General features: G+C 37.8%; 1 long non-coding RNA gene across 2 annotated transcripts in view; it reads left to right on the top strand.

Moving 5' to 3' along the window:
• The window catches only part of LOC134298247 (uncharacterized), a 131,349-nt gene that overhangs the window by 46,179 nt on the left and 61,331 nt on the right, over positions 1-23,839 (top strand). For both annotated transcript variants that reach the window (XR_010005214.1, XR_010005219.1), the window contains exon 2: positions 19,616-19,691. This is a non-coding gene — a long non-coding RNA (uncharacterized LOC134298247). The remainder of the gene's footprint in view (positions 1-19,615; positions 19,692-23,839) is intronic.

Raw genomic sequence — 23,839 nt, 5'->3', positions numbered from 1 at the left:
TACTTTGGAGTTTGTTCCTGTAATCTAGCCTTGTTTCCTGTGGTTCCAGTTTGTCTCATGCCTTGGAATTGAACCTTGTTTGGACTATTCTTGATGCCTTTCATGGGACTGAGATTGATATCTGGTTTGGATTATGTTCTTTGAGTGACTTTCTTAGACTCTTGCTTTAAGATTTTCAAGTACATTGCTTTTGTGGATTTAAACCCATTTTATTGATTCTGAACTTTATTTGCTTATGCTTGCTTATAACCTTCAATAAATAGCTTGTTTGTTTATATTCTGGGGCTCCAGTGTGGTTTTGAGGTGCCTACGCAGCTTAGGAGTGCAGCAGGGGTGATATAATAAAATATAAATGGCTTCCTCCCTTCTCCTTCCTGGCAAGTCATGCTTGGCTGTTTGGCCAGGAGGGGTGGAAATAAGGCAGCCAATAGATTTAAACTGCAGGGTTTAATCCTATGGGCTGAGCGGGTCATATGGAGTAAATACTACAGTCTTCAGTCCAATCTGCCCTGGAGTATTTATGGCTGGGAGCTTAGGCAGGCAGTAGGTATGAATTTGAAAGTTGTCTAGAAAAAGGAGAGAAACCTCTGGTTGCAAGAGTTTATAAATGGTTGCTGGAATATAAAATTAAAGATGAGCAAATCAAGAAATGTATGGTCAGAGAGCCAATAACTATGTGCATAATATATATTTAAGGAAATGGGAAAACATGTAGATCAAAGATATTAAAAGTATGACTTGTTATAACTAATGAGAAAACATCTTTGAAAATGTGGTACCAATGGTACCTATTAGCAGATAGAGTATTAAAAATCTACAAAAGCACCAGTAACAAATGTTAAAAATGTACCCAGAAAGACCTTTTTTCACATGTGTTGGAACTGCCACAAAACTAAGAGGTTCTGATTATTGATAAGAAAAAGAATGCAGAATATTTTGAAAATAAAATGCATTCTTATTTGACTTTCACAAACACACAGAAAAAGATATCAGTAGTTTGGCACATGGTGACAACAGCAGAAATACTCTAACTATTAGGAAATATCCAAGATTCCATCTGAAGATTAATGGATGGATGGATAATTGGATTAGTAAATTAGTAGATACTGCAGAGATGGGGAAGTTAATCCAGTTAATGAAATAATATCCTAATGAACAGTTTGCACAAGACTGGAACCCTCTTACATTCTATTTAATACTAACTACCTCTATTTAATACTAACTACCTCATCAGATGGGCTACTTAGCCCATTGTACACCACTGTTCTCCCCTTTCAGGGTGGAGCCCATTACACGACACATATGTACTTCAAACCAGGCTCTGTTCAGAAAGGGGAGAGCAAGCTGCATATGCCGCTGCTGTGGCAGCACAGGAACTTTCCCATGTTACCTTACCAACAATGGGGGAAGCCGGGTGGCAATGCTTTCCCTTGTGGGATGGGGATTGAAGTAAGTTGCATGATGTGGAGTGTGGAGCTACAGGTTCTCCACACACCCCACCAGGAGCCTATGGATTTGATGAGGTCGTAAGAGAAGGGGAGGTGATGTTAGCAGATTTGAAGAATAATTCACTTTTGATTAAGTTTAAGAAAGGGATGGACTTATATGGAAAGTGTGTTTTTTTCTTGCTTTAGAATTAAGAATGCACTTAATATAAGAATGTACAGTATGAAAGGAATATATATAGGTAGAGAGGGTGGTACAAGTAGATTTGCTTAGTAATAGTTTTTTTATAACAGAGGTGGGGGAGTTAGGGTTATATCATCATCATCATCATCATCATTTAATTACTTATTAATCGCCCTCCATCCACGATGCTCTAGGCGATTTACAAGATAAAATTGTAAAGGATAAAAATACATACATACAAATATTGATAAAAATTAAAATAGATTAAAAGCTCTAGTAAAGAGCCATGTCTTGAGTGCTAGGGTAAATGGCAAATATCAGATAGCACTATTGTTTTTATCCTTTTTCTTTTTGTGGTGTTGTTAGATGTTTGCTATATTTTCAGTTATGCTCATTCAATAAACTTAATAAAATATTATAAAAAAAACCAAGAAACATTATTGTCTTTTTCAGTTAGTCATGCCTTCCCTTGATATGACCAAAGTACGATAGCCTCAGTTTAGTCATCTTGGCTCCCAGGAGGAATTAAGATTTGCTGTAGCACCCATATATTTGTCTTTTGTCCACAGTATCGATAGATTTCAAATTACATTTCAAATGCATTTTCTTCCTATCAGCTCTCTTTACTGTCCAGCTTTCACAATTGTACATAAAAATGTGAAATACAATGGCACGGCAAATCCTAACTTTAATATTCAATTATATATCTTTTTTACATTGATGTTTATTCAGACATACAGAAATACAAAAATAAAAACTTAAAGAAAAACAATACTAAGATTTTTTTCATGATATATAAAGCTAAACTATAACAACTAACACAACTATATCTAGGATAATCACTGTAACGTAAACAAATCCACTCTATTAAATGCATTATAAACACATAACTAATATTAGAACTAATCTACAAACCTCACACAAGTTGCCTGTTGATTTTTAGTTCCAATTTTCTGCTGCCTTTATACATATCATTATAAATATCCACATTTCTACCTTTAATAACACTCTTCTAAATCAGAAAACCAGTAGTTGAAGTTTGTCCCCATCTTTGCTGTCTCTTCTAAAATTAGTCAAGGATTTCTCTTTGATCAGCATCATCAGTTTGTCCATCTCCTATGATGCACAAATCTTCGTGAGCATTTTTCTTGCATTAGGATAGCTAGTTCTTTCCATCTCCTGGCACAGATTAATCTTGCTGCAGTAATGATATATACAGGCAGTCCCCAAGTTACAAACAAAATAGGTTATGTTGGTTTGCTCTTCAGTTGAATTTGTTTTTAATTGAAACAGGTACATTTTAAGTGTAATTCCAGCCAAATGTATATGTTAACTTTGTATAGCATAGTTTTGTGGTATTTGTTTTTCCATCTGTGCCCCTGTTCAGAGGATTTCACCTCACTTTCTGTTCCTGTGATAATTCGATTTTGAAAAGTTTGGCTTGTTGTGGAAGCAAGGATTGGTGACAAATATTCAGCAGAGGCACCTTTTCCCCAGGAACAAATTTCTCTTACTAGGAGTAGATTTATCTAACTTCCTGTTGTCTCACCTGCATTCTTAACTATGAATAATTTGTAAATTGGGGGCTGTCTGTAGTAGTATTCTTCCATGTTTCCTTTCTTCTTAACCGTCCAGCATCCCCAACAAACGAAACTCTGGTTAAATCATGATTTTAACCTTGACAATTTATTCTAGTATTGAGTCCAATATTTCAATGATGCATCTTGACACTTCAGAATCTTGTCTAGTTCCTTTATAGCCGCCCTTTCAATTTCTAGCCACCTACTGATGTCTTGACTGCAGTCTCCACTCTGGTTAATGATTAAGACAAGATATAAAATCTTGAATTATTCCAATGGCTTCATTGTCTACTTTAAAGTTAGAGAAATCTTCGGTGATTATTATTTTACTTCATGTTCAACTATAAACCTATATTTGCATTTTTTTCTTGTAACAAATATGTAAACTATTTCAATGATGGAAGTTGCAAAATTTAGTTTGCCTTTCCCCTGTATGTAGCTGCAATTAGATCAAATTAACAGTCGCCTGCCACCTTAAATATAGTCTTTAGGTCCTTGTTTGGAGGGTCTCCGAATCAACCGGGAGCAGACTTTGGGAGACCCTAAGGTACTACAGGCTCAATGAAGAATCCAAGAAAACAGTGTCACCCTTTCTTTCTATAGAAATTTTCAGCAAGTTCTGTTCATTCTTCAAAAGTCACTTCAGGAATAAGAGAGGGAGAAAAAACAAACTGGTGAGCCGGAGACCCTCAAGTTTCTTATTCTACCTGCTGTTTCTGTATCATAAATCATTTCCCAAGGCAGTTTTGCCCCCCTCCAGAGCTTTCAGATGCACGTTGGCTCTCTTGTTCCATGATGTGAAAGACTTTGTGATTACTTACAGGGCTGAGAAGAATCAAAGATTCATATTATCAAGTGATATAAACAATATTCTTACTCGAACTAAAGGAACACACACTGTCAAGCCAAGAATCTAAAACACTAACAAGAAACCATCCCTAAGAAAGAGGAGATATTCTCTCCTTCATCCTGTTCTGCAGATAAGTCACCATAGTAACCATAAATGTCTTGTTAAGGAAAGAGGCTGAGATGCTTGGTAGTTTTTATTTATAACAACTAGCAGTTTTGCTACTAAAATAAGTGGTTCCTTGTATTTAAAAAAGTTTCTTTTCAATGTTTGCTTTTCTTTTATTGCAATAACCTCATGGCCATAGAAATATGGCCTATTTCTGTCTACATGGACCCCCTCTCTCCAAAACCTGAAGCATAATGCAAAACTCAAACACTGTCTTCTTTTTCTCTCCCATTATTTTCTACCATCCTTACATGACAAAGAAGCCAGCAGATTTCAAGGCCTATGTGATTAATTTCACATCATTTAGTTGGCCCCAACAAAGTTATCATCACAGTATATATGCTGAGTTTTAATTATTACTGGAAACAGCTGGGTGAGTAAGCCAAAAACTATAATTGTTTTCAAAAGTAATTATATTTTAATGCTGTTAACAGTAAGGAATTATTTTTAACAGTAAGGAATTATTTCTAAAAGCAACATCCTTGGCACAGGGACTAGTTGTTCTGGGTTTGCATTGAAACTGTTTTGAGGATATGAAATATTAAGAAAGCTTCAGAGAAGTGAACCATAGGTTCTCTATGGGCTGAATGGAACTAGAACTACATTATAACTAGAACTGCATTATTCATATTTTTGTACATCACACATTTTATGTATTGCAGTTTTTCAGCCCAAAAGCACATTAGGAGACTGGTAATAATTTACTGCTCTAAAAACCCATGACAAATGTGCTATCTTTGTGGTCACTATTTGGGAAATGCTGGTAGCCTCAACTCCAGGAAAACTGCATATTTTCCCCCACCTTTTGTTTCTCCCATTACTTTCTAACCCCAGTTCTTTAATAAAACATAGAATGAAATATTTTAGATACCAGTCTTCAAATTATTATTGCAATGGTTTGAATGTTTAATGCCTTGCATTTCCCCCTTTCCCTCTTTTTCTTCTACTTAGCAGCCACAAGATCCCTCTCTATAGAGCTGTCCTAATACTCAGCGCTCATAAATGCACAGGCCTCCAAACAAATTCTGACAGAATAATGAAGTGGTCCAAGCAAAACCTCTTTCGATTTCAGTATCTAAAGAGAGAAGAAGAAAAAATAGGACTATAAATTTATGGTGGCTTCCAACAAGATGTTTCTCTCAGCAATTTCTGTCAGTGCCTAATAATAATTTTGCAACCACTGATGGAGCCCTTAATGTTTCACTTTTGTTGTATGTGAATCTAATCAAACATGTCCTGGTTATGTCAGATTGGCTCAGTTCACCAAAATATACATAAACAGAGCTACGCCAGTGCAAATGTGGTGAGTATCACTCAGCACTAGTCAGTGAAATGCTTGGGATTGCACTTCCTATTGATTGACCCAGCATTAGCAAAAGTCATGTATTTACTCATTTCATATATATATTGACACATGGCAAGATCTGTTTCATATTATAAGATCTTCTCCCATTTTCTCCCTCAGAGCGCCTTCTGAAGAACATTTTGAAATCTGACAAAAACAATTAAAGGAATGGAGACAACTGCAGAAGTGACACAAATACAAGTTGTCACTCTGAATATCATGGCTTGATGGATTCGACCAGAGATAGATTTAGTCATGTTGAAGTTTAAGTATCTAGAATACTGTGATTCTTTTTGTTGGAGACTGACACATTGTTTCCTTTTCTAATAGAGTTTCAAAAAAATACATGTATGCTGTATATCCCCATAATATTTATAGGTGTGAGCCTATTATTTGATTGTAGACTGTTTTCGGAATCAGTCTGTACACCCACATACACAATTCACAATATAGACTGCGTACATCAGGCAAGTTAGTAATTACGGCCAGGTAGCAAAAGAGGTGGGGGAGCTTTGAATGTTGTCTCAAGGATAAGTTTATAAGAAAATTGACACAAGCACATCTTTAAACCATTTCCAAACTGACTATCGTGAATGTTGGGCAAACGGTACCAACTAGTAATGTGTAGTAATGGTTTCCCCAGTGAATGCCTAATGTACAGATGACTCTTATCTATTGCATTTGCTTAGTTTCTATGTGCTTTTAAAATTAAGAAAAATAGAACTTTTTTCAGATACTGTAGAGGACATATTTAGATTTGAACTAGATATGTTTCATAGAAGTAAAAAATTAAAATGTTACTAATTAACCATGGATAGTGGCATATTTTTAAATACCAAATATAAAGCACTGACATATTGCTCAAGCAAGTAATGAGTCAATTTTCACAATTGTCTGTTATGTCCTCAATTTTCATTCACCCTCTTCTGCTTGCCACCAACACACACACTCCATAAGGCATGTCCTTGGAACAGATTTCAGAGGTTCTCTTTTAATTCAGAGATACAATTAAAACAGCCATATGTTGACATGCATTCTGTTAGTGAATTATGATGGCACAAATCCAATGTATGTCATCATGACCCACTTTTTGGTCATTGAGGTCAGAATTTTGTCCTATCATTGCTGTTGCTAACAACCATCAAGTTGACATTGACTTATGGCATCCCTATAAATGAGAGACCTCCAAATCACCCAGGTTTAGGCCATGGCTTCCTTAATTAATTTTACCCACCTGGATGGGGTTTTTCCTTTTTTTTCCTACTGCTAGGATTGTCTTTTTGAATACGAGCTTCTTATGATATCTTCAAAGGAAACAGTTTCAGATTATTAATCTTGATTTCTAGAATAAGATCAAGTTTAATTTGCTCTTAGACCCACTTACTTGAACTGATTTTCTTCTTATCAGCCTCCTTTATTGTCCAGCTTTCATACCCATACATATAAATTTGAAATATGATGGCAGGGATGCTAACACTTCATGATCTTGTACAGTTCCTTCATAGCTGCCTTTCCAAGCCCTAATCTTCTGGTTTCTTAACTGAAATCTTCATTATTTGTATTAATGGCTGAATTAAGCTGTTGACAGTCATGAATTAGTTTAATGTCTTCATTATCTGCTTTAAATATATGTAAATTAGCTGTATTAGCTGTATCCTTCCTGTGGGTTCCCGGGGTTTATGGTCTGGTATGCACCAAAACTCCCTGGTCGAGAATTGTAAATACACCATCCTAAACTGCCATCCCTAGGATATAAAAGTTTAGAACAATGGCAGTTAAAGTGCAATCCTAGTGCTATAAATGTGTAGTGCTATGAAACTTACATGCTATATTAATGTCTGCATAGATATTTTACTTTGTGGATTTCAAGCGAGTAAGGTTTAAAATGGCCCACCCACTTTTCTAATATTGAACTGTCTTGGATGAAACATGTTAGAAACTATAACTTTCAATCAGTTGTGGAACTGCCTCAGCAAAATTGGTATCATCCTCAGCAAATATGTGAAGACTAAGCACTTTTCTAGCAAGTATCATTTTCATTTTATATCAGGGCAACACAGAAAAAGCTTTGTGGTGGCTGAGAAACCACTTCATTCCCTGTGTAAAAGTTAAATATATAAATGTGACATGTCACTCTCTGATTTTGAAAGGTAGTTATTTTCCTGGTAGGTGTATTAAATACTTGACTTTTTCAGCTAATGGAAGAAGAAATCTCTTTTAAAAGTTTACTGTAAAGCTGCTATGAGTACATCAGGAATGGATACTTGAATTAAATATTTATTCTCCTGTGTGGGTGGAGAGCAAGCCAACTGAGCTGAGCCGGAATGAGATTCATTGCAAATTACATATAAAAATTGTAGGTATACACATTCAGTTCATAAGCCAAGCCACAATACCAGCACTGCAGTGAATACCTGCATTTTTATCTCTTCCATAATGTTATTTTTCATTCTGATTAGTGGCTTTAAATAGGTCATTACTTAGTTTCCTATTTTACCTCTAGGAAGATTTTTCCATTAGGGCTATTTTGTAATTGCATTCAAGTAGAATTCAAAAATAGCTCAATAAATTTTCCAAAGTGAAAGCGTATTTTGTTCTTTGGTGCTTGCCGGTATAAACAGTCAAAAGTATTTCATCAAGATGTTAACAGCTTATGGGTTGGAGTTAATAACTTGCCTGTTACGTGTGAAATGCCTCTCGGCATTTCCTCTGGGTGCTTGAACTAAATAAATCCAGGGGAATAAAGGACATCATGCTTCTTTCATGTACATTCTTTATACTGTACTGAGTTCAAGAGAATCAGCTATGACTTTCATGGGAAATGAGAAGCTGTTGTAAAATGTTTAATATAGTCACATTTGGTACTGTTTGTTTGCTGCTTCTCCAAGAAGGAAGCCTTTTCAAGGTCAGGCTTTCACAGGAACACTTTTCTGGTGAGAAGGATATGTTATTTTTGGTGGGTCATGTCTATTTATTTACAGTTGGGTAGAGGATAGGTAATGGCGCTCCATGAAGTCATGCTGCCCACATGACCTTGGAGGTGTCTATGGACAACGCCAGCTCTTTGGCTCAGAAATGGAGATGAGCACCAACCCCAAGAGTTGGACACGACTAGACTTAATGTCAGGGAAAAACCTTTACCTTTACCTACTAGAGGACAGGGACATCCAAATAGATAGGCAAACTGGAATGTGTAGATGTTCCCTTTTGAAATTAAAAGTCTAAAAATCTCCACATTCTCAATTGGCCATGCTTTTAGGGGATTCTCAAACTGTAGTCCAAAATGATGTAGTTAAGAGCATCATTTCTCTTAACTGCATGCAGCATCATCAAGGCTTCTTCTTCTCATCTGATAACATGGCTGCATCCTTTAATGGAAAGGACGTGAAAATTCAGGTGTCCCTTTTCAAGGGAAGATACCACTTTCTATCCAGAAAGAGATATTTAGATCTACAGTCTAAAGAATGTTCTACCTGGAAATACTAGATCCAAGCATTTCTGGGGCACATTCACATTCATACTATTGTGCTATGATTCCACTTTAACTGCCACAGTTCTAACCTGTGGCATTCTGGGATTGGCAGTTTAGGGAAGGGTATTTGTCAGCCAGAGAGCCCTAGTGCCTCCCCAAATTACAAACTCCAAGATTCCCTGGGATGCTGCAGGATCCCAGCATCATTTCTTTTAATATCTTTTCTTCCTCTTGTACAAAACAATACCACAGCAGATCAATAGCTGCCAAATGGAATAGCTGCTTGAGACTCCAAAACAAAACTTAAATTGGGGGGAAAATATATCAGCACTTCTTTTAGGACTCTAATTGAGGTTGCAACTCAGCCTATTGAGTAATGTATTGAACAGTCTGCTTCTTCCTGATACTATCCTTTATATAACAAGATCTATGTGCATTTTACTTGCCTATATTGATATTATTGAGTGTGTTTATTTATCCTGGTATATATTGTTAGTCTATATTCAAGTGTTTTTAAATTTTTTAAATACATTTTTGAATACATTTGGTTGTGTCTTCATATTGTTTCTGACTTATGGTGATCCTAAGGTGACCTTATTCAGATGGTTGATTTTACAGCATGCATTTTGTCCTTTCCTGTCTTCTGTTTGAACTCTGACTCACTAATCTGGGGATTTCAGACTATATATTAATTGCCCCTCTCCCATATCAATCTGTGGAGGAGACCTTGAGCTTAAAGCCATGGGTTAGGGTACCACTGATTCTGAGAGGTCTCCCTCTCGATCTGTGGAGGAGACCTTGAGCTTAAAGGCAGGTGCTTAGGGCACCACTGATTCTGAGAGGTCTCCCTCTTGATCTACAGAGAAGATCTGAGCTTAAAGAATAAGCAGGCTGCGAGGCAGGCACTGAGGCAGGCAAAAGGCAACAAGCGTGGCAGGCAGAGTAACAAACACCAGCAAAGCAAACATTTTTATGCTACTTTCACTTTCATTTCACTGCTTCATCCATGTGGGGAGGAGGTCTGCCGTACTGTGCAGTATGAATGAATGGAATGGTACAAAAGCATGAATGAAATATATCAAACAAATACCAAGCCCTACTCTACAAAGTAGACATCCCCCAACATTAGCAACATTTCTATTGAATATATATATATATATATATTAATTGTGTAAGGCAAGCATCAGGTGGCTGGATTTTGGGAGATTACCCATTCATGGCTGTTTTGTAGGACATCGCCCACAAAAATGCCCATTCCCCAGGCCATACTTTCATTTCATGACAGATGCAAGGGGGAAGTCTCCCTTTGTTGAGTGATGGACTCCATTTCACTTTATTTTTCAACTTTTTTTTGAAGTGTTAAGAAATGTGTGTGTGTGTGTGTGTGTGTGTGTGTGTGTGTGATGTTCTAAATCTTGTATTTCATTCCATCATCCATAGTACTAGTGATGCATTATTTGGAGGGTGGAGTAATTCACGTTATGCTGTAGTATTTATTTGAGATGAACATTAAAACACAAAAAGGACCATCAATTATCTATGTTTTGAATAGGGATGTTAATCTGTGGTATGAATTTATCTGCCTATTCAATATAGCAACAACCACAACATTTTCTTAAACTGAAGGTTTTCCCCATTTGGAGAACCTACTGTAAAAACTGTCAAAAGTAATTACTAAAACAGCCACAATTTTGTTAGAAAATATGAAAGCAGGATAATAGGTAACATCCCTGTGGTCATAACAGATTGTTGGGAAGATGAGACAGAACAGAATTGTCAGTAGAAATGGTCCTCATTTTTAAGAGGGACATCAAAGGAAAGAATGCATGAAAAGGACATTTCATAAAGGAATAGACTGCCACCTCCTCCTTCTACTCCTCCCTCCTCCTTCTCTTCTGCCTTTTGAGATAATGGCTTCATGAGGTTGTTTAAAAGCTATTATTTTAAATGATAAAATATAAAATATAAAGCACAGCTAACTAAACAAGAACATTCAAAAAAGAAGACTGGGGAGCATGCAGTGAGCTGGGGACACTGCAACTTCTGTTATCCCTAGCTAATAAAGCCAGTGGTTCTGGAGTTATAATCCAGTTATATTTATTTATTTATTGCATTTCTATACCACTTTTCTCACCCGTGGGAGGACTCAAAGCAGTGTACAGCACAATTAACTGCATAAATTAATGCTGAACATACATAATAAAAGCAATACATAACATATCTAAAACAATAACATATAACTACGAATTGAAACCATTAAAAACTGTACCGAAAACATCAAACATGGGCATAAAAACATTTAGACATTGCACCAATCCCATGATTGTCATTTAGCTGCTTCAGTAGTACTATCACTCATCGAATGCCTGTTTGCATAGCTAGGTTTTTAGTTGTTTTCTGAACACCGGAAGGAAGGGGGCTGATCTAATCTCACTGGGGAGGCTACCATTGAGAAGGCGCTATCTCTCATCCCTACCAATCACACCTGTGAGGGTGGTGGGACTGAGAGCAGGACCTCTCTGCCGATCTTAATGCTAGAACTGGTTCATAAAGGGCGATGTATTCATACAGGTAAGCTGGTCCGGAACCATTTAGAAATTTATAGGCTAAAGCCAGCACAGGAATGCCATACACATTCTAGGTCTGAAAGGAGCTTATGAGCCAATATTTCTTACAGGACAATCCTTACAAACTCTGGGACAAACAACAGGAAAAATAAAGGAAATGAAAGCATCCTGCTGGTGTCCATCTCTTAACAGCAACAGCCCACAATGTATCAGGTATTATTCAAAGGGTTGACTTGATCTTTTTCACCTTACAGAGGCAGGCAATTAGTTGAAATGTCTTCTGAAAGTCAGAAGATTTGTTTAAAAACATGAATCTGTATTATTTGAAAACTAGAATGATAGCTATGTAAACCAGTTATTACAAGAATGTATTTTTATAGTATAAAATTTACTGATACTGATTGAACTAAAGAAAGAAAATAATACTGAAAATTACCAGGTGACTTATTTCACAGTCAGGAAACCCAGAAAAGGAATATTTAATCACTGTTTGTCACTCCGCTACTTCTTTATTCTTTCTTTTCTTTTCACAAAAAGCATAAAAAATTATCTGGATTTGCGTGTTGTAGATTTTGCTTTGCTATTGCAGAACCAAAAGCTGCTTTCTCCATGACTTCAGCAACGAACTTGTTTCAACAATGCTAGCAGACCTTAAAGATCTAAGTGCAGAGCTATGAAGTAACATGCTACTTTGATAACTAGTTCATTTTTTGCCAAAAGGAGCTGGGACATAATTATTTTTTCGCTTGTTGATAGCTGTGACTGTATTTCACTACTTTTCAATGGAACAGGGAACCAGCCTACTGTGTATTATTGGGCGTAATGTGCTGAATCAGTCTAACAATGTGGATTGCCTTATGTTTCAGTTAACAAAAAATGCTTTGATTCCCGCCCCCCTCAAATTTTTTGAAGTGCAATAGTGACCACTTGAAAAAAATCAAGAAACATTTATCTTTATTTTCCAGTGGCATAACAGTAACAGTAATTGCAACACAGTAATGAGCAGCACAACAGGTGACCTTTCTGCACTACAGTAGCAGTAAACAGTAATGATCTATTGGGTGATCAAAGTAATGAGTAAAATAATTACTTCCTTTTAAACATTGTTCCAATTTCTGGTTCAGAAAAGATTTACTTTGAATGCACATTAATTTGACTTCAGTGAAGAAATAACTTGATATTTAGATAATCTTCTCTTCACTCTCCAAGGCAGACTAGGAATTTAATCTTCCTAAATCTGTATCAAAAACATTTTGCATATTATGATGCATGCTCTGCCCCCATTCTATCTTAACTACTTGGAAAGTTAACTGGCTGTGGGGGGAACAGATTGGAGACTATATAGTTGAATCAAATAAGAATTTATTAACTGACAAGAATTTTAGACTTTCTCTCCTCCTGAGTCTCACTACAAAGTCTTTATGAGGAGAGGTAAAGTCTTTGAGACAATTTTGGCCAAACTGAGGCTCTTGAATCTTTATTTCTTCTTGTTGTTTCTTTCTTGTATGGTGTTCAACTGTCTCTAAGATGGTCTCAATATTTAAGTCTTGAATACAGCTCCAACTGGACTTGAATACAGCTCTGACTGGACTTGAATACTGCTCTGACTGGGCGCGCTATTTTTTAGACCCTCTGGCCCTCTCTTCACCTTCCAGTCACAAAAAAGGCTGACTCTTTCATGAGACTGAGGCTCCAACCCTGAGGGGACTTTTAAAGGGGCAGGGTGACAGAGTCCTCAAATGCAAAGAGGCTTTCTAGACCGACTCCCCAGAAACTGTACATAAAATATTAATTCCTCTAACTAAAAAGGGCTTAACTAGGGATAAACAGTGAAGGTTTTCATGGGGCATGACAATGCAGTTTTCAACATTGTGTTCATCAACTATGTACAGAGGTTGTCAGTCATTATTTTAGCTATGCCTGATTGGACAAATGAAGCAGAAAAAAAATTAAAAGATTCACTTGTTTAACCAACTTTTACCTTATTTTTTAAAAGGTTTAATATAACTTCTAGAGACATTATGGCTATCATATGTAAAATGTAGTCACTGGTTTTATGAACTTTATACTATTGAGTGCTCTGAAAATGTACTAAGTTTACTTTGGAAAAATCGAGAGCCAGGCATCTGTTATAGAAAAAATTGTATATTATTTAAATCTTTTATTTATTATATCATCAACAATTGTATATTATAACACATGGCTTCTGTTTGCTGACTTCATTGACAGCAACTTAAAGTTTTCAATTTTCAAATAAGCTAATTTGGGAATGGCATGCTCTACTGATTTACAAATGCTTTATAACAATACATAAACTATTGTCTAAATAAGGAAATATAACAATGCATTGTGACAGTCACTAGATATTAGGTGTTTTTTCCGATACAATTATTTGTCATTTTTCCTCTAATTTGATTTTCAAAATACACATATATGAATTGAGTCAACAGTTATAAATATTACTTAGGGAAATGTTAGGAAAAATGCTTTCTCCTAGACTATGTAAACAAACTCATAATGATGGCTGCACCATATCATGTTTATTTGACCAAATCGTTAACTTGAATTGCTGTTTATAGAAATTGCAATGTCACATTTAAAATAAGTAAGACTTCTAGAGGAAATATTTTGGCTTAACTATTAACATAAAGGCAATAGTTAACAAAGAGTTCACTGGAATACACATAAACCCAGTGGTGTCACTAGGAGAGTGCAGAGAGTTTGGGCTGCAACAGGCAACATCATCAAAAAGAGGTGACACCAACCATGGGGTGGAGGGAGAAATATGCAGTATGGGAGGGAAGCAGCCATGCAATGCCAAATGGCCACTGATGCTACCTCTTGTTTCTGTCCCCCTTTCTCGTGGCTCACAGGAGAGAGCTCTGTCCTACCTCTCTTGACTGTATTTCTTTACAGTAATTCAACTTGCTCTTTCTTCTCTCCCTTATATGTGCTCAGATGGGCTCCCTCCTTCCCATCATGTGGCTTCCTAATGGTAGCCAGCCACCATATGAAATTATATGTGTGGTAGGAAGATGACAGATGTATGTCATAATGCATGTTTTTCCTCTCTCTGTTTTGAGAAGGTACATATGAGCTTAATTTGCTATTCTTACTGCTCAGAGACACATTTCACATTGTTGGATGGAAAACAGGATGTATACATTCATAGAATCATAGAATCATAGAATTGGAAGAGACCTCATGGGCCATCTAGTCCAACCCCCCGCTAAGAAGCAGGAAATCGCATTTAAAGCACCCCCAACAAATGGCCATCCAGCCTTTGCTTAGACTAACCCATGAAAATTGGAATGTGCTATATCCACCCCTTTCCCTTCTGTCATCACTCAACACCTGCAGAAAGTGACCATCTAAAGAGAAAAATCTCTGCTGAACTGAGGACTGAGTTGGAAGAGTCCTCATGGGTCATCCAGTCCAACTCCCTGCCAAGAAGCAGGAAATCGCATTCAAAGCATCCCTGACAGATGGCCATCCAGCCTCTGCTTAAAAGCCTCCAAAGAAGGAGCCTCCACCACAGCCCGGGGCAGAGAGTTCCACTGTCAAACAGCCCTCACAGTGAGGAAGTTCTTCCTGATGTTCAGATGGAATCTCCTTTCCTGTAGTTTGAAGCCATTGTTCCGTGTCCTAGTCTGCAGGGCAGCAGAAAATAAGCTTGCTCCCTCCTCCTTATGACTTCCCTTCACGTATTTGTACATGGCTATCATGTTTCCTCTCAGCCTTCTCTTCTGCAGGCTAAACATGCCCAGCTCTTTAAGCCGCTCCTCATAGGGCTTGTTCTCCAGACCCTTAATCATTTTAGTCGCCCTCCTCTGGACGCTTTCCAGCTTGTCAACATCTCCCTTCAACTGCAGTGCCCAAAATTGGACACAGTATTCGAGGTGTGGTCTGACCAAGGCAGAATAGAGGGGTAGCATGACTTCCCTGGATCTAGATGCTATTCCCCTATTGATGCAGGCCAGAATCCCATTGGCTTTTTTAGCTGACGCATCACATTGCTGGCTCATGTTTAACTTGTTGTCCACGAGGACTCCAAGGTCTTTTTCGCACACACTGCTGTCAAGCCAGGTGTCCCCCATTCTGTATCTTTCCATTTTTTCTGCCGAAGTGAAGTATCATGCATTTGTCCCTGTTGAACTTCATTTTGTTAGTTTCGGCCCATCTCTCTAGTCTGTCAAGATCGTTTTGAATTCTGCTCCTGTCTTCTGGAGTGTTAGCTATCCCTCCCAGTTTGGTGTCATCTGCAAACTTGATGATCGTGCCTTCTAACCCTTCGTCTAAGTCGTTAATAAAGATGTTGAACAGAACCGGGCCCAGGATGGAGCCCTGCGGCACTCCACTTGTCACTTCTTTCCATGATGAAGAAAACACATTGGTGAGCACCCTTTGGGTTCGTTCACTTAGCCAATTACAGATCCACCTAACCGTAGTTTTGTCTAGCCCACATTTTACTAGTTTGTTTGCCAGAAGGTCATGGGGGACTTTGTCGAAGACCTTACTGAAATCCAGGTAGGCTACATCCACAGCATTCCCTGTATCGACCCAACTCGTAACTCTATCGAAAAAAGAGATCAGATTAGTCTGGCATGACTTGTTTTTGGTAAATCCGTGTTGACTATTAGCAATGACCGCATTTGTTTCTAAGTGTTTGCAGACCACTTCCTTAATTATCTTTTCCAGAATCTTGCCTGGTATCGATGTGAGGCTGACCGGACGGTAATTGTTTGGGTCGTTCTTTTTTCCCTTCTTGAAGATGGGGACCACATTGGCCCTCCTCCAATCTGCTGGGACTTCTCCCGTTCTCCAAGAACTCGCGAAGATAATTGCCAGTGGTTCTGAAATAACTTCCGCTAGTTCCTTCAATACTCTTGGATGTAGCTGATCTGGCCCTGGGGACTTGAATTCGTTTAGCGTGGCCAGGTGTTCCTGGACAACTTGTTTCCCTATTTGGGGTTGGATTTCCCCCAATCCTTCGTCCATTCCATGTTTCTGAGGTTGAAGATGGCTTTCTTTTTGTGAGAAGACCGAGGCAAAGAAGGTATTAAGCAGTTCTGCCTTTTCCCTATCCCCTGTCGCCATCACCCCATCTTCTCCTTGCAGTGGCCCTATCGCCTCCTTTTTCTTCCTTTTTCTACCAACGTAAGCAAAAAAGCCTTTTTGTTGTTTTTAATGTCCCTGGCAAGCCTGAGCTCATTTTGCGCTTTAGCCTTGCGAACCTTTTCCCTACAGGAGTTGGCTATACGTTTGAATTCTTCTTTGGTAATTTCTCCCCTTTTCCACTTCTTGTGCATGTCTCTTTTGAGTCTTAGCTCAGTTAGAAGTTCTTTGGACATCCATTCTGGCTTCTTTGCACTTGTCTTATTTTTCTTCTTTGTTGGCACTGTTTGCATTTGCGCCTTGAGTATTTCACTTTTGAAAAACTCCCATCCATCCTTAACTCCCTTGTATTTTAATATTGGCGTCCATGGAATGCCGCTCAGTAATTCCTTCATTTTTTGGAAGTCAGCTCTCTTAAAGTCCAGAATGCGTGTTTGACTTGTCTTAGTTTCAGCATTCCTTTGTATTGCAAACTGCAGGACATGGTCACTTGCCCCTAAGGATCCAACCACTTCGACTGTATTGATCAGGTCTTCCACATTTGTTAAGATTAGATCAAGAGTAGCCAATCCCCTTGTTGCCTCTTCTACCTTCTGGACCATAAAATTGTCTGCAAGGCAAGTGAGGAATTTGTTGGACTTTGTACTCTTGGCTGAGTTTGTTTTCCAGCAGATATCGGGATAATTGAAATCGCCCATGACTACTATATCTCTTCTTTGTGCCTGTTTGGTCAGCTGTTGACAGAAGGCTTCATCAAGTCCTCCATCCTGACTCGGAGGTCTGTAGTAGACACCCACAACAAGATCTTTTTGAGTCCCGGTTCCCTTGATTCTTATCCAGATGCTTTCAAGCTGGTTTCCCGGATTACAGTCTTGCAGTTCTTCTGCAACGTAACTGTTTTTGATATATAAAGCTACTCCCCCTCCTCTCCCCTTTGTTCTATTTCTGTGAAAGAGGTTATAGCCCTCAATGACTAAATTCCAGTGATGGGAGTCATCCCACCAGGTTTCAGTGATGCCTATGACATCGTATGTGTGGTGCTGTGCTGAGAGTTGGAGTTTGTCATGCTTATTTCCCATGCTCTGTGCATTAGTGTAAAGACATGTAAGCCCCTGTGACCTCCCCTCGAGCTGTTTATTTCGGATTATTGTGCTCTCTGTACTTGGTCCTTGCTGTGTTTGTGCAGCCCTCCGTTTAGCCTTTTGGCAGTTCCCTGTGGTCGTGGGTAATATAGTGTTCACCAGGCTGTTGTTCCCCTCCCTCAGTGGATCTAGTTTAAAGTGCACCTGATGAGGTTTGTGAGTCTGTGTGCAAAAAGATGTTTTCCTACTTGTGTGAGATGCACCCCATCACTTGCCAGTAGGCCATCCTCCTGGAAGAGTAGACCATGGTCAAGGAATCCAAAATGCTCCTCTTGACACCATTTTCTGAGCCAGTTGTTTACCTGTACTATTTTTCCGGCCCTTGTAGAGCCGTGTCCTACAACGGGGAGGAGGGATAAAAAGATCACATGTACATTATACAGTTTTAGCTTTGTTCCCTTTAAGATCTGGTATGACCGCTTTGCATGTTCATAGCCAAAATGGGGTTATGAATCCGGATCTTTTCCTGTGGTTAAGGACAAATTTCAGTTACATGGTAGACAACCCCTTGGGGATGAAGTAATATTTATGAGGGAGATAGCATGGGACTCACACCATGTCTGAGAATTATATAAGCTATGAACAGTTTATTGACCATTTACCAGAAATATTTGGCGGTGCTGTGAGGTATTTCCACATGGTATTTCACACTCAAAATGACAGTTATTTGTCCATATTTAGTGAATGTGCATCAAAACAGGGTTATATATTTGTAAGGAACCACAGTAGTATGCAGTTATTCTCCTTGATTCAGCTATTGGGAGTTACATAAAGCAAGATCTCTCTTGAAAAGCAACTATTTCTATCAACTATTCCCACCAGCCTACTTGCTGAAGAGTAGCCATTTTTTTGTTATACAGAAATGCTCTCATATATGAATGCACAGACACCACTATGGAGATAGATGAGGCCAACTGCTGTGTTTAGCTGTCTGACTACCCTACATAATTAAGCTGTTTTAATCAATTTTAGAATCTTTGGGTGCTCTTGTTCAGGGGAGTCACTCTAGAATATTCAATATGTCACTAAACTACATATCCCAGATTTCCATTAGGTAAAGCTAAGACAATTAAAGTAGTATCAAACTTCTGTAAGTAGTCAGTGTAGACACATTATAATTGGTTTCTAATGTCTCTCAGAGAGTTATTTCCATCCTTACAGCTAGCTCAAAATTCTGGCCAACAAACTGTAAGGAAGAAAAAGAGATAAAAAGTCAGCATTACATATGTGTGAAGGTTATATTCAAGAATATTTGCATACATTTTAGATAATTTGCATACATTTTAGATGATATTTTTAAAAACTTCGCTGGTAATTTATGACCCATTGTGCCCTGAGTGGACCTTATAACCAGAATGAGAAATTTCCTCTAGAAATGGCCATTTCATATTTCAAGTGTGATAATGAATGTTCCTAATACAATTGCAAATTTTACTTTCTTATTTTGATAGTGCCATTAATGCTTGTGGCATTTTAAAGATGCATAAAAGACTAATTCTCTGCCTCCAAGGAGAGTTTCATATTTAATGCATACCCAGTAACATTTCATATATATCTGCCAAGTTTATGATCTAAGCAGAATCAAGATGTATGAGGGAGGTGATCAAATACTGGAGGAGGATCAGGGGACAGTATCTAATGTACAGTAATGATTAATGAATGAGGATGCTGATCACAAAGGTATAGAAACCTTGAAGTTCCCTCCTTAATTTCTTCAGTCATTTAAATCTTCCCCTTTCATCCTTTGTAGCTTCAAACATATCTAAAGAAGAAGATAAGAAGGATCCTGTGTGACATGTCTTAGAAGATGGGCCACGGATATTGAAGTAGGTATATGTGAAAAGTTTAAATTGGGCAGGCCATCATTAAACTGTAGAAGTTCATTATTCTTGCGTTCTCCATATCCTGTACCAGAAATAATCCCATACATCCATATCAGTTGTGAGCAGAAGATAGCTGGCTGCCCATTAGAGCTCATGGGCCAATTTCTGGTGGATCACATAGCACTTAGAGATGGCTTGAATTGTTTAAAGAATGCTAGATATTTTTGTTCTAAAATTTACTCTTACCCTCCCACTAAAAAATATGCTATAGAACCCAGTATTTGCTGCTTTTGTCACATCAATAATACATCAAGCAAAATTATTGTCCTAGTCTAGATTATCTATGGACCAGGAATCCTTAAGCAAACACTGATGCAGTCACAGTGATACCTTGACTTAAGAGTGTGATACGTTTTGTGGCTGAGTTCTTAACTCAAAACAATCTTTTCTCAAAACAAATTTTGTCATTGAAATGCTATTAATCTGTTCCGCTCAACCTTATTTCTTTTGTTACATGTTTTAAAATAAGAAAATGTATTTTACAAATAGCAAATAATGTATAAATGCACATTCACATGAAACAAAAAAACAAAGATCAACTTGAAAATGAAAGAAAGTTGTGGCATAAAGGTAGAAACACAAAATTGTGGAAAGGAAGCACAAAGTGAAGAGGCAGAGGCATCCCTTTCTTCATACTGTATTCATTCCAGCCCCCACCCTCTCTTGATCCCTCCCCTCTCTTCATGAAGCCATATCTACCAGGAATAAAAACCACACAAAATCAACTAAGCCAAAGTTCTTCAAAGTGGATGATAGCAAAGCAGACAGCAATCTCCTGAAGTGGACAATAGCCTGAATCACAAGGCATGGAGGCATGAGGCACAGAGGCTACTCCCTTGAAGCCTTAAAGCCCTGTACTCTGGCGCTAGTGCTCCCTCTGGTGCTAGCTCTTAATTAAAAACACTGCTCTTATGTCAAAGGGAAACCCGGGCTGAGTGACAGCTCTTAACTCAGAAACCTTGTAAGTTGGGATGCTCTTAAGTAGAGGTTCCACTGTAATTCAATTATTAAACCAGAGGTGGTGTTTTGAGTATACTTCTCCCAAATTCTAGAAGCTGTCCTTTAGGCCCTGTGAAAGTTTAGAAATTGTCTATTGAAACTGGAAACAAGAATCTATGTAAGAAACCAGATCATTCCTTTAGAGAAGGAACCCATTGAATGCATGTTCAAACTGCAAAAAATTACCTCTGGATAATGTGAAAACACATATATAGCAGAAGGAAAAGGTCCATTGTTCATGTGCAGCAGCAAAAGTTAAGAGTCCTCTGATCCAGGTCAGGTATGGATGCTAATCAATACTTCTTTATAAATTACTAGCACTGTTTTAGGTAAATCCGCATCAACATGAATAAATTGCACTAGTTCTAAAAATATATCAAATATCTCCTGAGTGTCTTCACAAATTGAGCTAAGGTTGACTTTGATACAGCATGAAAATTTAGTTTTACAGAATAAATGTCAACCAATTTACTTACCAGCCAAAATGATATCCCCCTTGCTGGCTTTACAAAGCCTAGAGACATAGACCACTGTGAATTTGTTCAGTCATTTTTCTAAGCTGACTGGTCCTCATCTCCTCTCTGGAGGAAAACATTCTTATCATAGCAGAAACTGTCTATAGGAAATGAACACATTTTAGATATATTGAAGAGTGCTGGAATTCACTTCCAATCACTAGAAAGTAAAACAGGTTTTTGAAGATAAGTTAAGATTCTAGATTTATCAGTATTTACTGAGAGAAATAGGAATTTCTGATTTTGAAAAAGGAAAGGGAAGAGAAGTGCACACATTTTCTTTACAGCTGGACAGAGGAGCTTTCAGGGTGGATGAGTTGTAGTACCCTTTCCAACATTGAATCAATGCTGAAGGAAAATGTTTCTGGCTAAAACAATTAGAGTGGCTTCACACAAATAATAATAATGATGATGATGATGATGATGATGATGATGAACAACTTTATTTCTACCCGCCACCATCTCCCAAAAGGGACTTGGGGCCATTTACAAGCACTTGTAATGTAACAATACATACAGTGCAATAAATACAGATACATCAATATAAAAGGAAAACAAAATTTATATCATTAATACATAAAACAATACTACAATAAAATCAATCAGCCCTAAAATAGATATTGATAAACATTGCGATAATTATAGACATAAAACTAATAACAACCAATCAGCTGTATAAAGTGCTTTCAGTGAAAACCACCGGATCTACAATTTAAACCTTTTGAGTTCTATATCAATTAAAGATTGGTATAACAGCCAAATTTTTAGGTTGGACCAAAAACATTGGAGGGTGGGGGGCTAGCCTAATTTCCCTTGGGAGGGCGTTCCAGAGCTAGGGGTCCACCACTGAGAAGGCCCTCTCCCTCGTCCCTACCAATCATACTTGTGAAGGCAGTGGGACCGAGAGGAGGGGACTCCCTGGTGGACCTTTTATGAATCAAAAGATAAAGTATACACATTAAATATATAAGGCATGAATGCAACAAATGTCTGCACAAATATGTACAATTACCACAGCACACAGATCAGGGAATAGTGACTGGTGGAAATGGCACACATTATTGGGAGCACTCTTGGTGGCAGGTTTAGAGTGTGCAATAATTCTTACAATCCTAACAAACTCTTGGAGGAGGTGGGAAGGACAAGTGCATAAGAAAATGCATGGGGGAAATATCTCCAGCCACACTTGGTGGCTGACTGTGAAAACATAGATATAACAGAAGGAAAAAGTCTATCCTGTCATTGTTTTCCTAATTTTCTTTGTTGATATATAACTACACTGCACAACTTCTAATCCCACTTCAACTCTCATGGCATCCATGTCGGTATTTTAGAGAATGCTGGGGCCTGTAATTTGGAGAAGGATTTGGAATTCTGCCTGCAGTATCTGCCCAAACTACAAAACCAGGTTTCCATAGGATGAGGCCATGGCAATTAGAATGAGATCACACTGCTATAAATGTGCAGTCTGGATAAACTCTAGATCTTAATGCAACAAAAGATTATCACTAGTCCCGGGCATATTTTTCTGTCAACTGTATAGAAATAAATGGATGAAAACAAGTGAAAAGGCTGAAATTCTTAATAACATTGGCTGTGTATAATTGATTCCTATCTTTAGACTGTTCTGAGATTGTCAAAAACAGACATTCTTATTTTGCAGCACTGGGAATTCTGGTGCTACTGGGACCAGGAATAATATACTACACAGTGGGATGGTAGCAAATGAACTGGAATAATACATTCAATTGTACTATTGTACCTCTCTTGGAATGTACACTTATACATTCAGACAAAAAATTGTACCTTCAAGTGTTCCAAAAACTACAGGAACTCATGGCATTGTAGTCCAAAAAAAGTAATAACTGGCATCTTGCTGGGAAATTACATTATTATAAACAAATATGTGATGACCTAACTTGTATCATTGTACAATGTATTCTCAGGAAGAAATGAGAGATGTTGCTATGCCATCGGGATAAATGCATAGTGTAGAAGTGATGTAATAAATAAATAATAGTGTAGCCACTGAACAACAATCCTAATGTGAAACATGATCTACTGAAGTAGAAGGTGATGCATTACACAATATGTTCTGATGCTCAGCATCCCTTTGTGCAATGGGTGCTCCTATTACCTAATAGGACATCATACGTAGTTCTCAATTGTACATTGTTGCAATTTACTAGCATGACTGCATATTGACTCAGCAACATAGCTCCATATGGCATCATACATCTACACATTATAGCCTCTGATTCAGGATCTCAATGTTTGCAATTTGGATTGCCTTGTATTTTTTTCTTGTACATTTACACATTACCTTTCCTCTACTATACAGTTCATAGTGACTTTATCTTCAGGCAGTGTGCCAAATTGCTAGGTTCCTATGCAATTATCAGATCAGATCCAAAACTTCCAGAACTTCAATAAGATGTGCAGCACAATATACCGAATTAGACTGTTTTTTATGAAACGGGCATGAATCATGCAGTTTTATTGACATTTCTGGACTGCATCTCCCTTTTGCTGAACTGTTAATTCCTTATTATTAGCCACAAACTATAACTCTTATTC

This window comes from Anolis carolinensis, chromosome 1 (genome assembly GCF_035594765.1).
Source record: "Anolis carolinensis isolate JA03-04 chromosome 1, rAnoCar3.1.pri, whole genome shotgun sequence".
NCBI classification, from domain to species: Eukaryota; Metazoa; Chordata; class Lepidosauria; order Squamata; family Dactyloidae; genus Anolis; species Anolis carolinensis.
This window is presented reverse-complemented; position numbering and strand designations above follow the sequence as displayed.